A 21,969-nucleotide genomic window follows, 5' to 3' on the forward strand; every position below is an offset into this window, starting at 1 on the left:
GTGTATCATGGAAAAATAATATGGTGAGATGTTATCTGTACTTTGATGAAATGAAATGTTTTTTCTCTTCCTGGGTTCAATGGAATAATTTTTTTTTTTAATTGCGAGACTTCATAGAGCTTTTCATAAGCAATGTACATTCTAAATCTTTCTCAAACTCGAATTTTAAAGAATCACCTCAACATAGTGTCCCTCAAAAAACAACCCTTTTATTATTGTTTTTAATATAAGACTTTTTTTGCTAAATTTATAAATTTTCCCTATAGTATGAGTGCAAGTGATCTAAACTAGTGTCTCCCATCAGCTATACACTCCGGTTGTGGGTTCTTGAAAGGATAAATGGGAACATGATGAATAGTAAAACAGATGCCTAACTTGACTCCTGGAGATAAGACCTTCAGAATATAACCATACCCACACTGCCAAGGGTCATAGATAACTGGGTGATCACTTAGGGTGAAAAGAGCTTTAGAGAACCAGGGTGTCTGCTCAGCACATGTCACCCTTCCTTTCCTGCTGTAGTGTTTAGCGTGATGCCAACTCGGTCATTCTTTCTCTTTCTGCATCCATGGTGTCTGCTGTCACTTGTAGGCTGACCCTCATTATTCTCCTCTCTATTGAGGCATTTTCTTAACCCTGCATCCTGCAAACCCATAGTTTCTGCTTACTGCTTCCTTTCTGTGTATCTCTCAGCAACTTTACCCCTTCCTATTGTCTTCAAGCCTTTCTTTGAATTTCCCATTCAAATCTCACAAAAGAGAAGATTGGGTCTGCCAGGCTCATCCATTTTTAGGCAGTCCAGTGGGTAAAGTGCTCTCTCCAGGACAATGTACACTCTGCTGGCCAGACTCGGTGGGTGCCTTTGTATCCATCACACACTCTGGGACCAATTGTACATAGTAAGAGTGGTGACATCACCAGTGAAAGAAACCCCTCAGAGCGAGTGAAGTAGTGATGGATTCCTTGGAAGGAGGAATCACCAAGGAAAACCACAAAAATGGTAGATAGAATGTCCCCTTTTAATATGGCTTATGCCTTCTTTTGTGTAGCATTGAATACGCCCTTAATTTTATACTTTTCATGTGTATATTTTAAGAAGAATTTGTGAATGCACAGAGTCTTGATAAATGGCTATAGGAAAAATTAGGACCCTGGATGGGAGATTCATCAAAATTTCAGCTCAAAAAATGAAAAATTTATTTGAGACATCTGCTGTAATAGAAAGCAAAGGTATCTCTAAGGAAGATTCATATTAAGGAACAAATTGAGCCGTGAAATTGGATGATCAACCAGTTGCTAGAAGTAATACATTGATGAGGTATTCTTATTAATAAGACAGGAAGTCTGATGCCTCTAGTAGTACTTTTGTAGCTGTGAATTGGAAATGTAGAAAGCTGAGTCTGGGCATCAGTTAGGAATCTCATTTCTTTCCTTAATCGTTATGTAAGAGTAGACCAGAGATGTTGAGACTGAGAAGATACATTACTCTCTAACACAGGATGTCAATAAGGCATATGCACTGAAATGGGCTGGGAACCATCTAAGGCCAAGAAAATGACAAGCAGGGAAAGTAAAGAGCCTTGTGCTCTGTCATCAATAGTTTGAATGCTCGAGAGAGGTCAAGACCCATAAGATTAGCCCCTTCTTCTGTCACACAAAAATTGAAAGTCTAGTTTAAACCATGCTTTTATAATAGCACTATAAAGTAAGGTCATTCTTCCATGTATGCCAATAAGAACATTCACATCTACAGCAATTTGTGCTATGGTAAGCCATAAAAGCAAAAGAAAAAGCAGTGGTCATATATATTCTTAAGGAACTCAAGTGCCCAGAATCAATGCAATAGGTAAGCCACTGACTGAGCAAGAACATGTCTTGAAAAAGTGGCCCTGGCATTGGAATCCTGTTAATTGAGTTGCTTCTCCAGCTCAATTTGTACCATTGGTGGTAACATTTCCTCTGAGGATGCTGGTGATCAATAATGTGACTGACAATGGTAAGCAAAAGGAGTCCTTGTCTTCCAGTGACATTAGTGAGATGGCTCTGTGGTGTTGGTGCTTACAGAGTCTGTTTCACTTGAATCCAGCAATTCCACAGCCTCTGTCTCGAACGATTGTACATTGCATGGACTCTGATGTCAGTTTAAAAGATAAAACCTCACATTGGTCTTCCATCTTCACCAACACAAATCAAATCAATGTTATTGGATAATACAAAATAAATGTTAATGTAACTGTAGGTAATTATAATTCCAATTGCATTATCTCTATTAAATTTGATTTGTTTTTACATTAACCAGTAATGTGCTTGGATATTTTACAGAATACCTAATGCTTCTCAGTATCAAGCTTATTTGGGATTATTATATATTCATGATAAATTTGACACAGACTTTAATGTTTAAATTAACTAAGATGTTTCTAGATGCCAACAACTCTTACATGTAAACCTACAAAGGAAAGATACAAAATATCCTTTTAAGGGATAAGAAAGAGTTTTCCACAAACTTATTTAAGATTTAAAGGACCCTGGATAATCTTGTCTTAAAACAGTTAGTCTGAAACAAGTTCCACCAAAGGAAACTGAGACATGTTTTAGGAGAGTAACGAGTTATTACTCTCATTACATTGGCCACATTATAGATGAGTGAAGTTTGTAAAGAATGTGAAAAGGTGACATTTTCAAATTGTTTTCCAGCTGCCTCTTTATAAAGTTAGCCTGTGGCTTTAGCATAATTTGGGATCAACAGGTATGAAGAACTAAAAACAATCCAAAATAAGCAGCATTGTTCCTAGGGATAATGATCTTTTTAAAAAGTCAAAGAAGTTCTGAATGAATTGTTAAAAAAAAAAAAAATCCTTCCAGTGATCAGAACAGAGTTGTGGTTCACTAGTCTGTCTCAAAGAACTCAGGAAACTGGGAGGAACAACTACTTTCCACACTCCACAGGCCACATGGAAGTGGGGTGGGTAAAGAAAAATCCCCAGGCCTAGTGACTGGTCAATTATGAATTGTAATTCAACTGTCTCAACAGTTGCCAGAGAAACCAACTTGGGAACTGTGGTACCTTTTGAGACAGGACTAAAGAATGGCCATGGCTGGTTAGCACACTGTGCTAAGAACTGTGTTTGATCCATGAGCTCAACAGGGCAATATGGGTGATTCCTTGCACCTACCAGCTGCTTGATTAGTAAAATGGGGAGCAGAAGCATATGGTTCTGACAGCCTTCTATGGCTCCCTTGTCCACAGCTAACCCTTTTCTGGTGTTAAACTGAAAAACGGATACTTCAGAGACATGAATCTGCCACATTTCAAGGATATGACATCCATTGAGAACAAAAGTGTGAAAACAAAACAATTCCATATAGCAGGGAAACACCTTGACAAATATGAAGGCTTTCAATCATGTCAAACTGTTTTTAAAATGTCCACTTGGCCGTCCCTCTCCAGATACTTAACGTTTCCTAACACAAGAATAGAATAAATACAGGAGAGAAATCAATACTCTGTACATCCAAATTGTACAAGCTGCCACTGCAATCAAACTTTCTTCTTTTTCTCTGCAAAAAGCTCAGAGGCAGTTTCTCAGTTCAAGGATGAAACATTCTCATCACCCCATCTCTAACTATAAATATAGATAACAGAAACATTAATTTCCTGAGAATTTTGCCAAAGAATTGTTTTTAGCTATGTTCTCAGCAGTTGTTTTCTCTAGACAGATTGAATGATTCTTTTATAAATGACCTTGTCTGTAAAGCCCCTAATAATTGGTTAATTTTTAATACTTAGTAATTGGTAAATAAGGCTCTTTCTCACGACTTAGTTAGAAATATCTTAACATATACTTTTGAAAAACAGATTATTTTTCTTGAACTCTCATCCTCATAAAAACTGTTAAATTAGCAAACCAGAAGACTGGATACTTCCATTTAGCCACAAAACCCTTTGAGCAGAGAAAGCTTTCTTTAGAAGTCCTGGAAATTACAATGAAGAAATTGTTGCAGCCTCCAAGCCCAATTGACGCAGGCAGGAGGATTTTGACAGCTCCAGTTGGGGATGGAGGTGGGGGTTTATTCAGAGGAGACATACCTCTCCAGAATAAGAGGAGTCAGTGAACTCATTTCCAAGAGAGTACCTCATTATCCTGGGGAAGGACTCTTCCTCTGAACAGGCTGTAGGCCTCCTGCACCATGCTCTCCCTGTCACCCACAATCTCCACATTACTTCCTTCTCCTATCCTTTAAAAAGATTTCATTAAAATCAAGCTGGGTTCTTTTTTTCTCTTTGATGATTACTGCTTTTTAGCATAGTATTCAGGGCCCTTTGTCTTCAGACATTCTTACCATTGGACTATTTTCTCCCAGAACTCTAGTGAGTTCAACAGTTGGCTCCAGAAGGCTAGAACTTCTGATGACAACACTTATGGTTGGATGACCTGAAATGGTCAATCTTTTGAAAAAAAAAAAAAATCTGAATATTTATTTATTTCTAACAATGACATATACCAGAGGGCAGACTGTAAATATCAGTGATTTGATATATTGACAGGAAACAAAAAAATCTAAATTTTACTGTATATAGACTTCAGATTTTCTTTTTCAGCATTTTGGATAGAATTGAGGGTCTCGCAAATTGTAGGCATGCACTCTACCACTGAACCACATTCCCCAGCATGGTCACGTTTTGCTGTCAAATAACAGAGAATTTTTCTTGGAATAATTTTTTTAAAAAAGAACAATATATTTTCTAAAATATTCGTTATAAAAAAGAAATAGTCTGTGAAATAAAATTTTAGCAAACTTATTAATGTAATGGGAAAAAGTGTTCATCTTATTATCTTTATTCAAAAACTTCTTTATTTACTTCATTATTTCTTCTGATTCTGGGATTGTTATATGACAATAATCTAAAGGCTTATTAACCTTTATAATCTAAAGGTTATAACACAATGCAATATTCTCCCATTCATGAGAAATACAGTATGCTTATTTTCTTCATTAAGGTAGGATTTGATTGTTTTAATTTTCCTTTAAAATATTCTTCACTGGAAACTCTTTTTCCTTCCAGTAAAGCACATGGAGATTTGATATTTCATGAAACTTTTGTGCATGGGTCCATTATATGAATCTACATACTAATGTTTATCCAAGAAAATCAAATGTAATTGAGGAAAGTGAGTTGAATTTATTTATTCTGCTGTCTTCCTATATCCTCATGTTCTGATATACATATCAAGACACTAGAAAGCATAGGTCATTCCTATTAATTATTGATAATCACCAATTTTTTGGATAGTGTAGCCCTACCCATCTCCCTTACATATTATAAGCTTTATATGCACATTGCAAGGAGACTCATGACAATAATAATAGAAGACGTGGATTATTTGGTTTATTAAATACTGAATAACAGATATTGAAAGGACAGGCAAAATATTAAGATCTAGGGTGGTCACCTTTCTCTTTAGTTTGACAATTACTGAGGAGAAGGGAGAAATTTTCCTTTGTTGCTATATTTACTAAGATTTATATTGTCTATTTAAAATATCAAAATATTAATTTTCCTATGACAAGGACATAAGATGCATTCCAGTTTATCAATAAGAAACATAGCTGCAAAAGCAGATGGGAGCTAATATATTGGATTATGAAAGTATTGTTACATCTTGTTAGCAGTTATAAAATATTGTGTAAGGAAGTGACATACCTGTATTTGTTTTAGAAATGTAACTCTCAAGTCAATATGGATGTTGGATTAAAATTAGAGACAATAGGGGGTGGAAGTTCTCCATGATAGACAATCATAATCCACACAGTAAATTGTAGTCCATAGTAGCTATAGACTATACTAATCTGAGAAATAAATGATGAGGGCCTTAAACAGAGTCACCAGACTTGACAACCCAGCAGATATGAGGTGGGAATGAAAAGATGATTCAGTAATTTCAGGTTCTGACCAGAGTGACCAAATGAATGAGACAGCCACAAAACAAGGCAAGGGAACCAGTTGGAATGTTATGTGGGGTGCAGTGCATACTGGTGGGAAATGTAGAAGTCAGCCAATAAAACACTCATAATAAAATCTCTTATTGGAGGACAGATATATTATAAGGTATCACTTCATTGAAATATATCAGAATTTGGTGTTCTTCCAGTCTGGTATTGCCATAGAGGAGAATCCCCAAAAGTATTATTGGATTTGGAAAATGAATGAATGAATAAAGGAATGAGTGCATTCCCTTTGACATCTCTTAAATTGATTGCAATTTTTTTGCATATCTTTATCTTCTACTTCTCTGAGTTTCTTGACAAGGCTCCTTATATCTCACCAATTCAGTAATTGAAAAGTGAATGGAAAACATTCAGTGTTCTTATTTACTGACACATTGAATTAATGAATGAGTTAGTAGAGGATTTAGTCAGCCCCAGGTTGTTTTAGAGTTTACTATTTGGGGAGAACTAGGCATGCCAATATAGGAAAGGCATTAGCAGCTTCCTACACCTGTGTTACCTTATTAATTTACTAGAGCTGCTATTAAAAGTACCATAGAATGTGTGGCTTAAATAACAACAACAAAAAAATATTTTCTCAATGTTCTCCATTCTAGAAGGTCAAGATTCAGGTGTCAGCAGCGTTTGTTTCACCTGAAGACTCTTTCTTTGGCTTGGAGATAGTCATATTTTTCTTGTTTTCATAGTCCAAATTTCTTTTTTTTTATATGGACACTAGTCAGATTGGACTAAGGCCCACACTAATGGCCTCATTTTAACTAGCTTTCCTTTTCAAGATTCTATCTCCAATTACAGCCACATTCTGAGGTACTAGGGGTCAGGAATTCAACTTATGAATTTTAGGGAGAAGCAGTTCCGCCCTAACAGATACCATTTGTGATTCCTGTAATCTATCTGACCTATTCTGCTATTAAAAAAAAAAATCTAAAGTTTCAGATTCAATCAGACAGTACCAAAGAGTCTGACTCTTAATAAGCTTAAGGCTTATATCATTAAAATTCCTGAATTATTTGGTCTTTTATCAGAGTATATCAACCAATTGGAAGATATAACATAGGTCATTAAGGTTATTATATGAATTTCCAAATACTTTCCTGAGAACAAATTTAAAGTGTTCAACAATACAAACTGTATATTGTGTGGAATGTATATTCTAATACTCTAGAGAATCAAAAAAAATCATCAGAATTCACTGGGTTCTTCAGAGAGTCAATATAATTATCACACTTGTTCTCTCTGCTGTATTTCATAAAATAAATAGTTTGGATTTTTAAAAATAACAAACAGAGCAATTAAAAATATTTCTACAATCAGTGTTTTTGTTTATGATGAAAGTGATTGTTCTGAAAAACTCCTGTCCTTCCTTTAAACTTGAACTGAGGCAGGGCAGATATTCCCAGGTACACTCACATTTCAGAAGCAGAGTTTCTGCTAAAGATAGGGCCCAAGAGGAATCTACCTCCTTGCATTTGGGTAAGCAAGTGGCTGCAAAAAAGGTATGACAGAATGGGTAACCCTGCTCTTCCCTGCCCTGTTCAGTCTTCACAACCTGTATTGTCGACAGTGTTCTCTTCTTGACTTGTGGGACTCAGTAGAGTCGTGAAATTAAATCTAATCTCCAAATTCCATTGTGCCCTTGGATGCTGACAAGTCTTTTCTTTTTATGAAGGACAGATGAAGCAGTTTAACCTCTTGGAACTCAGACTCTTTCCTATTAAAGAAATACTTTAACTTGTAAATTTCTTACATCTCTGTAATGAAGAACTCAAACTTAATTTTTCATTAATGGAAGATATTTTGCATCTAATTTTACAAATAATGTAAGCTTTGGGAGAAGAGAATAGTTTAACCTGCTCATTGGGGCAACCTAAAATTCTTTATTCTCGATCTTTACCCATTTTACATAATCTACCCACCATGTAGCAGCAGGACCAGTCTAAAATCAGCATGTATGTCAAATTGGAGGAACATTCACATAGCGTAATTTATACAAGAAGCCAATTTAAACACCTCATTTAAATTTCATGGAAATGGAGTTGCTTGTCCAGCAACTGGCTGTGGAATAGGTTAGGAGGAGCAGATTTTCTGTCCCCTCATTTTCCTTCTCTCTTTGACACAAAATTCTAGACGCCACTACTTCTGTATCCAAACAACACAAAACAAAATAATTTCTCAGAAAAGAAATTGCATCAAGTTAATACATTTCCCTTGCAAGCTAACTATCATTTGCTAAAGCAGATCTGATCTAGTATACTTTGAAGTTGACTCAGAGTCTATTAGATACCACACTGAGGATTTGTTGTTGTTGTTGTTGTTGTTTGTTTTTGTTTTGGGTTTCTTTTTTTTTTTTTTCCTTCCCGTGCCTATTCACTCTTAGTAACTCTGGCTGCTGCATACAGAGAAAGAAACAAGTTACACAGCAAAGTTCTGATATGGGGTGGGGAAAGCCTGGATGTATTTGTTTATTATAGACTCCAGCTTCAAAAATTTAAAGTCATATTGAAGCAGAACGGGAAAAAAAAATGTCTAGAGGTTCCAAGGGCTCATTAGTGCATAGATTCTGTAAATACTACAGCTTTAAAACAAATGGTGATTTTTCTCTTTGTTTACCTTTAAAATGTCTATGTTCACACAGCTCTTTGGGATGGCCTTTTAAAATATTTTTTAAGAATAGTAAAAACTTAAAAACTTTTTAATGAACTTTAGGAAGTAAAAGACATTTTCTTTCCCTATATAGACCTTGAAGAACTTATGCATGCAGAGGAAAAGCAGATAACTAGATTTGGGCTGCTAATAAAATGGACTCATTGGGAAATCCCCGTGACTTTCCAAACACAATCCAAAATAGATGGATCTGGAGAATATCATGTTAAGCAAATAAACTACACTCAGAAAGTCAAGGCTCAAATGTTTTCTCACATATATAGAAGCTATTGAAAAAAAAAAACAATTAAAAATGGTATTTCATTTTCTGAGGAATCTCCACAACACTTCCATAATGGTTGCACCAATTTGCATTCTCCATTATATGTTCTGTATCAAAGTGCATTCTTCTGTCATGTATAACTAATTAAAACAAAATTTTTAAAGTTTTTAAAAAAGAAAAAAAGGGTATCTTATGAAAATAGAAGGAAGAGCAGGAGATTAGAAGTAGGGAACCAAGTGTGATGGAGAAGGGGAAGAAAAGGGGAAGAACTGGAAAGTGAAGTTGACCAAATTATCTTTGTGTGCATATGACTATAGCACAATGAATTACAAGTTTATCTCTAACTATAATGTAATGTTCCAATTAAAATAAATAAATAGAAGTAAGACCAGTAGAGTGGAGGAAGGGGCTGGGGAGGGAGGAGGAGAGGCAAGGGAATTGTATTGGTGATTAAAATGGACAAAACTGTATTATATGCATTTATAAACATGTCAAAATGAAACCCACTACCATGCAAACAAGTTTTTAAAAATATTTTTAGTTGTAGATGGACACAATATCTTTATTATTTATTTTTATGTGATACTGAGGATTGAACCCAGGACCTCACACCTGTGAGGCAAGAGCTCTACCTCTGAGCTACAGCCCCAGCCCCACACAAAAATATTTTAAAATAGAGAACTGACTGCTAAATTTGAATACCACAGCCAGGTCATACCCATGAAGGAAGTTTTTTTTTATTCTGATGACGACTGGGTTTTTAAACCTTGTTTGTCCTTTGTCTTGCTTGCAAAGCTTTTAAGTTCATCTTATTAAATGTTTGGAACACCTTTAACACCACACCCACTTTCTTTTTGTTTGTTTGTTTGTTTATTTTTTATTATTTTATTTTTATTTTTATTTTATTTATTTATTTATTTTTTTATACACACTCACTTTCTTTAGACCCCAGTGTTTGGTCACAGATTTGTAGAACATTCAACATTGGCCATAGCTAGTTCCCCAATAGCCTGTTAGCATTAAGCAGCAGATACTGTCAAAAGTTTAGGAATAGCCCCAGCAGGCTGATGGAAAGAAGCAAGGCACAGAGCCTCCCCAACTATCACAACAGGAAGAAACATCCGGTGTTCAGAACAGTCAGTGGAAAGGACACCAGCAGTGGTAGACCTAATTCTGCAGACTCTTTGGAGAAGCTGCCCCCACATCCCAGCTCTATCTCAATAAGGAGCCAAGGAGACCCATACAGAGGAGATTTTAATAAAAATCAAGAAAAAATTATTGGTGAATTTTTACTCATTAATACATTTATATATATGTATATATATATATTAATCCATATTCACATTGGAAATGAGAAATTTCTTTAAAAATTATACACTTGTTTGTTTAGTTTCATTCTTTTTTGTTGTTGTTTTTTGTTTTTTGAGATGGGAGTCTGGGAGTTTTCATGCTGGTGTTGAACTCCTGGGCAATCCTCCTTCCTCAGCTTCCTGAGTGGTTGAAATTCATCACCTCTTAGTGCAGCTGTATCTTTATATATTCATCTCTGATGCTGTTTCCTACAATATGGATATTGTGAGACCTACATTAGAGAATGCATTCAAAGTGTTCTAAATTTTGTTTAGGATCCTAAATAAAAGAAATTTTTGAAGAGAAGCAATGATTTCTTATTATGAAAAGAAGAAATAAACTCTGTTAAACTTGAATTAAATTGTACTATATGGGCAAGTGCCAAACTTCCTGGAAATACAGTAGATATCATTGCCAAAGAAATAGACTGAACTCCCAGAATTTATTTATAAATCAGTTAAAATGAATTCTTTCACAAGAATGTTGTAAAGCTTAGAGGCTAGTCCACAAAATCACTACCGTTAAGAATTTGAGGCAGTAAGCTTTCAATGATAGGCAGAAATAAATTCTTCTTTAAAGATATCATACTTTAAAAAATATCACTGAATAAGAAATCAATGTTGTTAATATGTACCTTTCATGTTGATAATTTTACAAGTAATATATTTAAGATTTTAGGAATGGATACACACACATGCATATGGGGGATTATATAGATACACAAATATATCATAAACATTATGTTTACATTTTAATAATGACAGTCTACTAGTCCCATGGATTTCTTTACCTTTTATATATTTATAAAATTTCTCAAAAAAGAAATTAGCTATTTAGAAAAGATAATGATGAATATTATCTTAATCATAAAGAAAAACAATGTTATTCAATCTTAAATCCCCAATGCCAGCATACATCTGGAAATTATTATCTAGCTCAAACACACACAAAAAAGATATATGCTAGGTATGGTGGCACATGCTTTTAATACCAGTGAATGGACAGGCAGAGGCAGGAGAATTAAAAATTTGAGACCAGCCTCAGCGACTTACTGAGACCTTGTCTCAACATGAAAAAGGAAGAGAACTGGGGTGTAGCTCAGTATAAATGCACCCCTGAGTTCAATTCCCAGTACCCCTCCAAAAAGAAAAAATAGATACATAGATAATAGATAAAAATATATTATATATATTTATCCATTGGATATTTATTATATATGTATATATGCATACATATATATTCAAGAGATGAAGTTGTAGCTATGTTTACACATATGGTCTTTGATAAAGGAAATCAATTGAAGAATGAGGAAAGAAGAAAATGGAGCGAGAGCTTTTCTCTGGGTAAGTGGGTAAGAACAAAAGAGAGTGAAAGAGAAGCTAAAATTATGAGTTCTGCACTATGCAAGACTGAGAAACAGAGGATCAGGAATTCTTCTTGGGTCAGTGTTCCATATACTAAACAGGTAGTGCCACAAGTATTAGGAAGTGAAGCATCATAGTTCCATTAGTTGTAATAACTTGCAAATGCAAGTAACACCATGCCCATCTTACAAAGTCATAAACCAATGCTCTTGAACTTTAGTGTGCAAATAACCTGAATATCTTGCTAGTCGTGACAGTATGTCTGGGGTAGGTCCCGATATGCTGCATTTCATCCAACTTCAACATGATGTTGATGATGAATACACTTTGAGTAGCAAAGGTTTGAGATACATTGCATCCCTTAACCAGTACCTAGCCTGAAATAGAGGGTGGATATCCACCTATCCCACAGCTATGTAATGAATTAATTGTTGTCATCAAAAGCCTAGAACCTGTCAGAGTGCCTGTAACTCAGCAACTCAAGAGACTGAGACAGGAGGATCACGAAATCAAAGGCAGCCTCAGCAACAGTGAGGCACTTAGCAACTCAGTGATATGCTGTCTCTAAATAAAATATAAAACAGGACTGGGGATGTGGCTCAGTGGCAGAGTGCCTTTGAGCTCAACCCTCCCCCAAAAACACAACAGAATCTTTCATCTTCAATATCACAGCATTTTTAACATATCTGAATTATTAGCATACAGGGCTGCTTCAGTCCTAATCCCCACAATCACATCCAACACTGGGAAACAGAGTGACATGTGTGAGAATGTTGCATGTATCCCCTCCACCCCCATTAACTGATTTTCTTTTAACAAAGATAAAAACCTATTTCAGAAGGATCATAGCAGAAAGAAAATTGAAAGACTTTTAATCTATCTAGTGAAGAGTGGACAAGGAAGCAGGAGTTGAGAACAGCTCACAATAACTAATTACCAAGGCATCTGATGGAGCTTTGGGAGGAAGTAGTATAGATTAAACCCAGGGCCTTGAGCATGCTAGCCAAGCGCTCTACTACTGATCTATACTCCTATCCCTATTTATTTATTTATAAAATTTTTAGATAGGATCTTGTTAGGTTGCCCAAGGTGCCTCCTCGAAATGTAATCTTCCTCCCTTGCTTCTGGAGTAGCTATAGAAACTTGTTATAACTGCCCTCTGAATGGGAATAGAAGATAAACCTCTGAGTGGAGGAAAAGATGGGGGAAGAAAGTTTCAAATAATGGATTCTACTAACAAATTTTTGCTCAATAAGGTGGCACACAATGTAGTTCCAGCTACTCAGGAGGCTGAGATCAGAGGATCACATTAACCCAGGAGTTTGAGTCAGTCTGGGCAACAAAGCTAAACCGTATATATACTCTTTTTCATTAGTTTATTCTTTATATCTTTGTATCTCAGGAAATGTCTGTTCCTCTTTTCTGGAAGAAAATGAGTCAGGAATTAAAATCACCTGTTTATAATGTCATGTTAAGTTCAGTGTGAATGCAAACTAGCCTTTTTAAAATAAACTGGATCTACCTGGATTCTTGCTAGTCATTTTTGGTTCCTCTGCCTTAGTCTGCCAGTGCTCCTTACCACCTTGCCCACTTGATGCAGTTATTCATTGGAAGCATGAGCTCTTTGGTAGTGTCTTTGTTCATAAACACATAATAAAACTCGAAACTGAAGACAGGGTAAAGATGTACATTTGTTAAAAAAAAATAGAACAGATGGTTAGAACAAATCACTTGCTATTTTGGGTGACTTCAACTCTTTAGGTATTTTTTGAGGGAAAATACATACTGCTGTAAATGTTCCAACTAATCTCTTTAATGCCATATTCAATAATTTATTACCACAAATGGGAAACTCTAAAGAGAATAAATTTATACATGATGTGTGTCTTTCAGGAAGAATTACAAATTGTCTGAAAAATGGTAAAAAAAAATCTTCAAATCATAGAAAACTCTAATTGTTACAAAAATAGATCATTTAAAATATTTATTTTAACAAATTTTATTGAAGGTAGCAGAATACAACAGTCACTAATATGGCATTATGGAAAAATGTCGATGTGTAACCGATGTGATTCTACAACTTGTATTTGGGGTAAAAATGGGAGTTCATAACCCACTTGAATCAAATGTATGAAAGAATGATATGTCATGAGTTATGTAATGTTTTGAACAACCAAAAAAAAAAAAAAAAAGAAAGAAAGAAAGTGAATACTCAAATAGAAGTTGTCAACTGAAGCAGATCCTCCCAAAGTGGTAGAGAACACATACATACATTTTGATCTTTTCTCAAATTTGCACGTTAATTAATTCTGTTTATTAACTATAATATTCTAAGAGATTGACCTAAAAGAGTGATACAAAAGGAATTGTTCATTTACATATTTGTTTTTAACTTTGCAATAATTGAAAGTTTCATTGCTACAACAGAAGCTGTCAAGGTGGGTATGATGTCTGATTAAACTAGAATAAAAACAAGGGTATTTGATTTGCATGGCAATTACAGTTATGCCTATCACAAAAACTTGATAAATTATCTCCATATTTTAAGGTAAACATGTCTCCGGCAGAGTAGACTTGTGTCTACCTGATATAGATACCACAGAACAAACATCCAAATTCTTTTTCACTTAGCCATCCTTATTCTAGAATCAAAGTGTAAATCAGGTTAATCTGCTTTACTATGTTATTTAAAGCGGGGGGGAGCCTAAACTCTCAGTTGGTTGCTCTGGGAATTGCTTATCTTGAAGAGTTCAGCTCATTGTGGCATTCATGGAACTCATCTGGTGAAGGCTTCATTTCAACTTCTAGGATTTCAGAAACAGGAAAAAGAGGGCATGGCAAACCATTGCCTTTCTTCTTTTAACTTGCTATTTCAAAACATGTTGGTTCTTGTCTAACCACTTTCCATATGTCCATTTATCTCTTGCAGAATTGACTGTAGCATGCTGGATGACAGGTTCTGGGGTCTTGTGAATAGAACACAAAACTCTATCACAGTATCACACATAAACATTTACTATAGTCGTAAAAATTCACCACCCTGAGATCTAAATCTCTAACATGTCAATGTTTGGTGGACATTAACCTATAGCACACACTAATCTGTGTTCTAAGTTTTTTATTGATTTAATGAGTGGTAGATGGCACTTCTTCGGAGCAAAGAATTTTTAATTTGTGTGATCATTTTACGTCCTAGTTCCTAAAGCTATATTCTCATTGTTTAGTTTTGTACAGCTAAAACCTCCTAATATAGAATTATTAATTAGAATAATAGCATCTGCTACCATGTACTGAATTACCATATGCCAGACATTTTACCTCTCTTATTTCAATGGACCCTTAAAAATTAGTTTGGAATAATAATTAGTAAATTTTATTTATGTGTAAAGAAAGTGAGTTTAGGGGATATTAATTTATCTTGATTAATACAAAAATGTAGTGTTAAATCTATAAAGTGAATCCAGGTCTGTTTGAAGGAAAGGACTTTATTCTTAAACATAGTGTGTATAGTTTCACAAAAAGCAGGTACACAGCAGGTGAAGGCTATACCTGGTGAGCATCTGAGAAACAATGATTTGTAATTAGAGAAGTGAATAAATAGTGGGGAGTAAAGCACTATTTTTGGTGCTAATGATGATTAAAGGAATATCCAAATCCATCCAAATTTATTACATTAATAACCAGATTTTAAACATTTTTTTCTTTTAAAATAGGTGCTTTGGATCATAATTAATTCTTGACTTTGGATTTCCTTTAAGACAACACTCTAAATATTCATTTGGAAATAAAGATAAGACAAAAAATGATAAGGAAGAAATCGAGGAACTATAAGATATACTGTTAGAAAATAGGTTATACAGTCCACACAAAGACCTCTGATCAAAATACAGAGAAACTACTCTAAGATTACATTAGGTAATAGGGTTAAGAAGAATATGATCTGAAAAAATTGAGTATCTTCTAATAACTGTAAGTACATGAGTTTCTAAAATGCCATACATAATATCCATGAAATTATGTTGCATAATGTAATAACACGTTATGCTACCATTAACACATTATAACTATGTCATTTGGAAGGCTAATTTTTTTGTGTAAAACCACTTAACTACATAAAATTGAAAATAATGATTATTGTAACTACTTTCACTTTTCATCTTTAGAAGTTCAAGATTAAATACTCCATATGCAGTTATTTTATGGTGATGTGTATTTTTATGGAGTGGTCACATAGTGTTCTAAGTAATAATTGTCTTAAAATTCCCAAATACATAAATCATAAGATCTTTTCACATATTATCATTATGAGAAGTCAAGGTAAGTCATTTAACAGCTACTTATAATGCATATAAAGTTGAACATAGAATTTGGACAAAATCTAAAAAGAAAGAATCAAGTTTCAAGGCAAAACTTTGTATGAGGAAAATATAGGGCCACAATAGCTATTTAATATAACTAAGCCCAATTTTCTCAACAGCATCTATGGTTTTAAAAATTAAAATTTTAAAATTTAAATCACTTTTATTAACTCCATTTATTTTAGGGGGCAAAATCTCTATGTAGATTATTTTTTCTTAAGATTCTTGGAAGGAAGGAAGGAGGGAAGGCAGTAAAAAAAGAAGGAAGAAAGAAAAGAAGGAAGGGAAAGTTAGAATTTTATGAGACAGGTACTATTTTATTTATATATATAAACACACATACATATAGAATAAGACAATATTTTCTCTATTTTGGGAATAAGAAATCTGAGAGTAAGAGAAGTAACTATTTGCTTAATGTCATAGAACTAATAAACAAGAGATGAAGCACCATAGAACCTATTCAATTAGTTTAGTTTACATGAGCATTTATTAGACATCAGGCATGACTCTAGATGCTAAAATTCACAAAGATGTTCAAGATGCTCCTTCTATCACTATAGGCGCCTCTATATTGTGAAGATAGACAAATATTAAAATGTAGTGTGGTAGGTAGTATAAAGCATTATTTTAGACAACTACAGGAGTTTATCTGTGAAATCTCCCTGTAATATGGATAGTTTGACTAGGAGAACAACAAATTATGGGGAGTTAGAAAAAAAAAAGGAACTTGATTTAAACTTGTCCTTGTAGGTTTTTCTTTTCCTGCTATTTTCTCTTTGTTCTTTTCTATTATCTGGCTATTTAGGCTTGAGCATGTTATAGAAACTACTCTTTGTGAGCAAAGAACTCTGACAGTATGCCTGAAAAATGCCACAAAATACAGTTGTCATTCAAAAATTAGCTAATTTTGAAGCTTTAAAAAGTCCCCATTATTTGTCTTGAAGAATAGGCAACGATGGAGTAGAAGATATAATAGATTGTGCAAATGAAGACCAGGTTAAAGGAAACCTACGCACGATTCAATTTGGTAAACAATACTCTAAGCCTCCCTCCTCATTGCAACAATATCTCCCAAACTCAACCAACCAGGCTTTATGAATCTTTTGTGTTAGCGCTTCATCCATGTATATAACTCATTGGTGACCCATATATTTGCAGATGGTATGAACATTTTCTACCACATTTGAAAATACAATATTTATTTGTTAAATCTTACATTCTACATAACCTTATTTTTAAAGTATTCTTCCCCCAGATTTATTATTGGTATTCTTCCTTTTATTCTGTTATTTTTATCTATCATATTTATCATTTCATTCTTGCTTCCTTGTATTTCTGACAACATAGTTCTCTTACTTTTCATTAATTATTTTCTTTCTTTTCCTTTTCTTTATTTTTTTTCTTTGCATTGGAGTTGGCAACATTTTCCAATTATTATCAGCTGCAAATTTAATTAACATGCTGTTTATTTCTTCTTCCAGATAATTAATAAAGTTGTTAGAGAAAACTTGGATGAACACCAAGCACCCCACCAGACAGCTCCCCTAAGTCGGATGCTCTGCCATTTATAATTACCTTTTTCTTATGGTCCTTAAGCAAATTTTCAGTGCTCATTCCAGAGCCAATTTAAATTAATTTGGAGGGAACTACTTTAAGAAATACACCAACTGTTTCAAAGTCCCTTCTTAGAGCTTGGATTCTGTAAAATATTTATATTTTATTACTCATGCCAAAACGATTTTAATGAAATTGAACATTTAAGCACTAGGAGAGCAAAGTCTGAAAGTTCTCAATGAGAGAGCATGGTCTCAATAAACATTTAAGACAAAGCTCTAATTGCATTATTTATGAGTTAAATGAGAACATGAAAGAGGCATTTACTTTTCACCTCTTGTGCCACTGACTTCCTATTTCACTTAACTTAATGAAATTACTAGCTGATTTCAACTTTTATTAATCATTTTTTGGCATATAATATGTTAAATAGTAATATATTGAAAAATGATTAAATTTTTGCCAAAATTGAAGAATGGTTCAAGAAAGTTTTACATATGTATTAGTTAGAATGTTTTTAAATATAAAACTTTACCACTAACCCAGTGTTTTCTTATAGTGTATATAGTGTACATATGTGTACATACACATAAATGCATATATAAATATATCCAAATTACATATCTTTATTTCTATTGTGTTAACATATATTTTATTAACTGTGTTTCCATATTTTATCCCTATAGTCATAACAATTTAAAGCTAGAATCTACACAAAATAAATATTTAACTCAATTCATTTCATATGTGAAAAAATTTGTTAAAGTTAAAAATGATAGCTAACCAAGGTTGATCAACCTAGTATCAAAGAATCAATTTCTTTGAATCTAAAGATTCAGATCTCTTAGAAACAGACTTAAAATTATACAAACCTGATAGTGGCAACAATGGAGGAGACCACTGTGTACATACTGTGTGGATTAAGTAATTGACTTACATCTTTTTCCAGAAGCCAATGAGACATCACAATAAGATGGCAATGTAAATGAATGGCATTAATATAATTAGATTGTTATAGCACAACAAGTCTATAGATTGTGGAATTATAGACTGACTACTCAATTACTGGAAATGCACAGATATGTCAATGATCATTTGTCATAGTTACATTCAAGCTAAGAATATTTACTAATAGAGGGAAAGTTCCAGGAACTCTAAAAAGAGGTCCAATAAAACATATTAACAGCCAGTAACTCCTTTTATTTGTGTCTAAATAAAATAGAAAATCAAGAATAACCTAGAGATTTTACTTAAGTTCTCTTTTGCCATAACTGAGTCAGCAATTATGGTTATTTAAATGTCCATAATAGACTAAGGAAATAGCTTTGATTATTAAATTTAATGTACTGTGTTTAAAATTCATTGATTCTTTAGAGGCTGAGACAAGAAGATCGTGAGTTCAAAGCCAGGCTCAGCAAAAGCGAGGTGTTAAGCAACTCAATTAGATCCTGTCTATAAATAAAATACAAAATAGGGCTGGGGATGTGGTCATTGGTGGAGTGCTCCTGAGTTCAATCCCTGGGACCCCCCCCCCCGAAAAAATTAATTAATTAGATTAAATTAATTGATTCCTTCATTTTTCTATGTGGGAGCCTAATGTCATATCTCTAAATAAAATACATAGAATGTTGATATTATATTGAATATAATACCAATGTGTTTCTCCTGTTGGACAAACTTGGACAGGTTTCTCCAAGTGTGAGATTCACTCTGGCCAAAGAAGAAGAGGACAGGGGTTGGGGTTGTAGCTCAGTGGTAGAGCATTTGCCTAGCAAGTTATAAGAAGAAGACTGGGTTCAATCCCCAGCACCACATAAAAAAAATAAAATAAAATAAAGGTATTGTGTGCACCTACAACTAAAAAATAAATAAATAAAAGAAGAGGACAAAAATATGATTTTGTAGAAGTTCACAAGTGTAAATACATTTAGAATCAAATATGTGAATAAGTAATTTAAAATATATACAGTAAATGTAAATATTAATTTTAAATATACATATTTTAAAATGTATAATAAATAAATATATTTTAAAATACATAAAGTATATACTATATGTATATTTTAAAACAAATACACACTGTTAGGGTTTAGATGTGAGGTAAGCCCAAAAACTCATACATGAGACAATGCAAGAGGGTTTAGAGGTGAAATGATTGGGTTTTGAAAGCCTTAACCTAATCAGTGACTGATAAGGATTAACTGGGTGGTAAGTAAGTAGATAGGGTGTGGCTACAGGAGGCAGGTAATTGCAAGTGTGCCTTTGGGATATATATTTTGTCCTTTTTGACAGAGCTCTCTCTCTGCTTCCTGGTGTGATATTTTAAGCCACTTCCCTCTACCATACTCTTCTCCCATAATGTTTTGTCTCACTTGAGCCCAGAGGAACGGAGCTGGCAGAATATGGACTGATACCTTTGAAACCATGAACTCCCAAATAAACTTTTCCTCCTCTAAAATTGTTCTTGTCAGGTCGTTTGGTCACAGCAGTGAAAAAGCTGACTAAACATACATATGTATTTGTATGGATATGTATATGTGGAATTTTTTTGTTAGACCTAATGGAAACCTTCCTATTAAATAAATGTTGTCTATATACATAGGTCTTTTGTCAGTCTTCTTAAATAAGATGTGGGGCCAGTAATAACAAAATAAATCCATATGAACTACCCATGTTAATTAATTATTCACATATTCATAAAATCTTACCACAAGAGTCACAAGACATAGGGAAAATTAATAGTATATTAATAGGACAGAAATGAAAGAATGTAAAATCTTATAGAGGAATCAGAAAATATTTAGAGAAGAATAAGTATACTGAAAGAATTCCAAAGGTGCTTTTGAAGAGATAGGAACACATGCTGCAGTCAGAGAACAAAAACTATATCTGAAACTGATTTGATGAAATAACAGCAAGATAAAACAGTAGAAAGAACAGAATTTACTGAAAAACCTCCCTAAACTTAGAATAAAACATCAAAGAGATTGAACACTTGAACAAAAAGTAGAGACACAGGAGCTTAACATATCAGAGTTAATTTTTCTAACAGAATTTGAAGCACCTATTAATCAAATATATATGGAGGGGCTACAACATGCCACATAATATTCTCATGGATTTTTCAAGGTAGTGCATATGCCTTCATGGAGTTGACAGTCCATTAGAGTAAAAAGTAGTCAAAGTCATTCCAAAGACAGAGAGGAGAAGAAAATAGGGGGAAAAGAACATTAAATGACCACTAAAATTATATTTTCCAGGATATCTAACTAATAGTGAAAGTAATTTTTAATCTAGAATTTTATACCCAGTCAGATGAGTGTAGTGTTATACCAATAAAAGTATAACTACCTCTTCTCCAGTTAAGACAAAAACAAAAGTGCTTACCTAATTTGTAATATATATATATATATATATATATATATATATATATATATATATATATATATTTAATTTCTATGGAAGAATACTTCTACCCCAGGCAATTTCAGGTTTCCAAAGTGAGGTCACAGAATTGGGATGAAAAGGTAAAGTGTTAGCAATTGTAAGCTGCAATGAGCAAGATTCAGCACACCTGTTGTGGGTACAAAATGAAATACAACACATTATATTTCTAAATATGAAAAGCCTCAGAAATTTACTACGTAACTTTTTCTTTAAAAAAATTGTTTTCATAGAAAATAAAATGAAATATAATAAGAAATTATTAATACCTAAAATTGCATTCATCTTATTTGGGAAAGATTTCTGAAGAAAGTAGTTTCTCCAAATTTCATTATGAATCTGGTTGAATAAAAACTATATGTCCCAAATTTTAATGAGTCGAAATGTAATGAGAACTCTACTTATCCAAAAAAGTCATAGCCCCAAAATCTGAGGTCATTGATTGAGTGTAAGGAAGGTATTTAACTTTGACATTTAGATTATCCCTCTTTTAGAGAAGTAGAATTGATTGAAAAAAATTGCACTTGCTTTTCTACATGGTCAATTAGTATATGCTCTATTCTGTGCTCCACAAACCTGATTATTTTACAATTAATATTTCAAATACTATTCACTAACAATTTTCAGAATTAATCTATATACAAATTAGATACAGCTAAATTTGCAATACAAGTATAAATAGAATATAGTATATATTTATTACATATTATATATGCAGTAATTGTTATACTGCATATAATTACAAATTATATTTATATATTGCATAAAACAAGTATAACATAGTATAAATTATGCTGCATAAAATAGATAATAGAATTAGCAATATAGAACTAATGATGCAATGAACTACAGTTGGAAGAGGTAGAGAAAGTGTTGATGTCTTGTCATACATAGATGAATTATATAAAACACCAAAGTTATGAATCTAGAAATAAGAGATTATGATATATAATTTTTA

This window comes from Urocitellus parryii, chromosome 1 (assembly GCF_045843805.1).
Source record: "Urocitellus parryii isolate mUroPar1 chromosome 1, mUroPar1.hap1, whole genome shotgun sequence".
In the NCBI taxonomy this organism is placed as follows: Eukaryota; Metazoa; Chordata; class Mammalia; order Rodentia; family Sciuridae; genus Urocitellus; species Urocitellus parryii.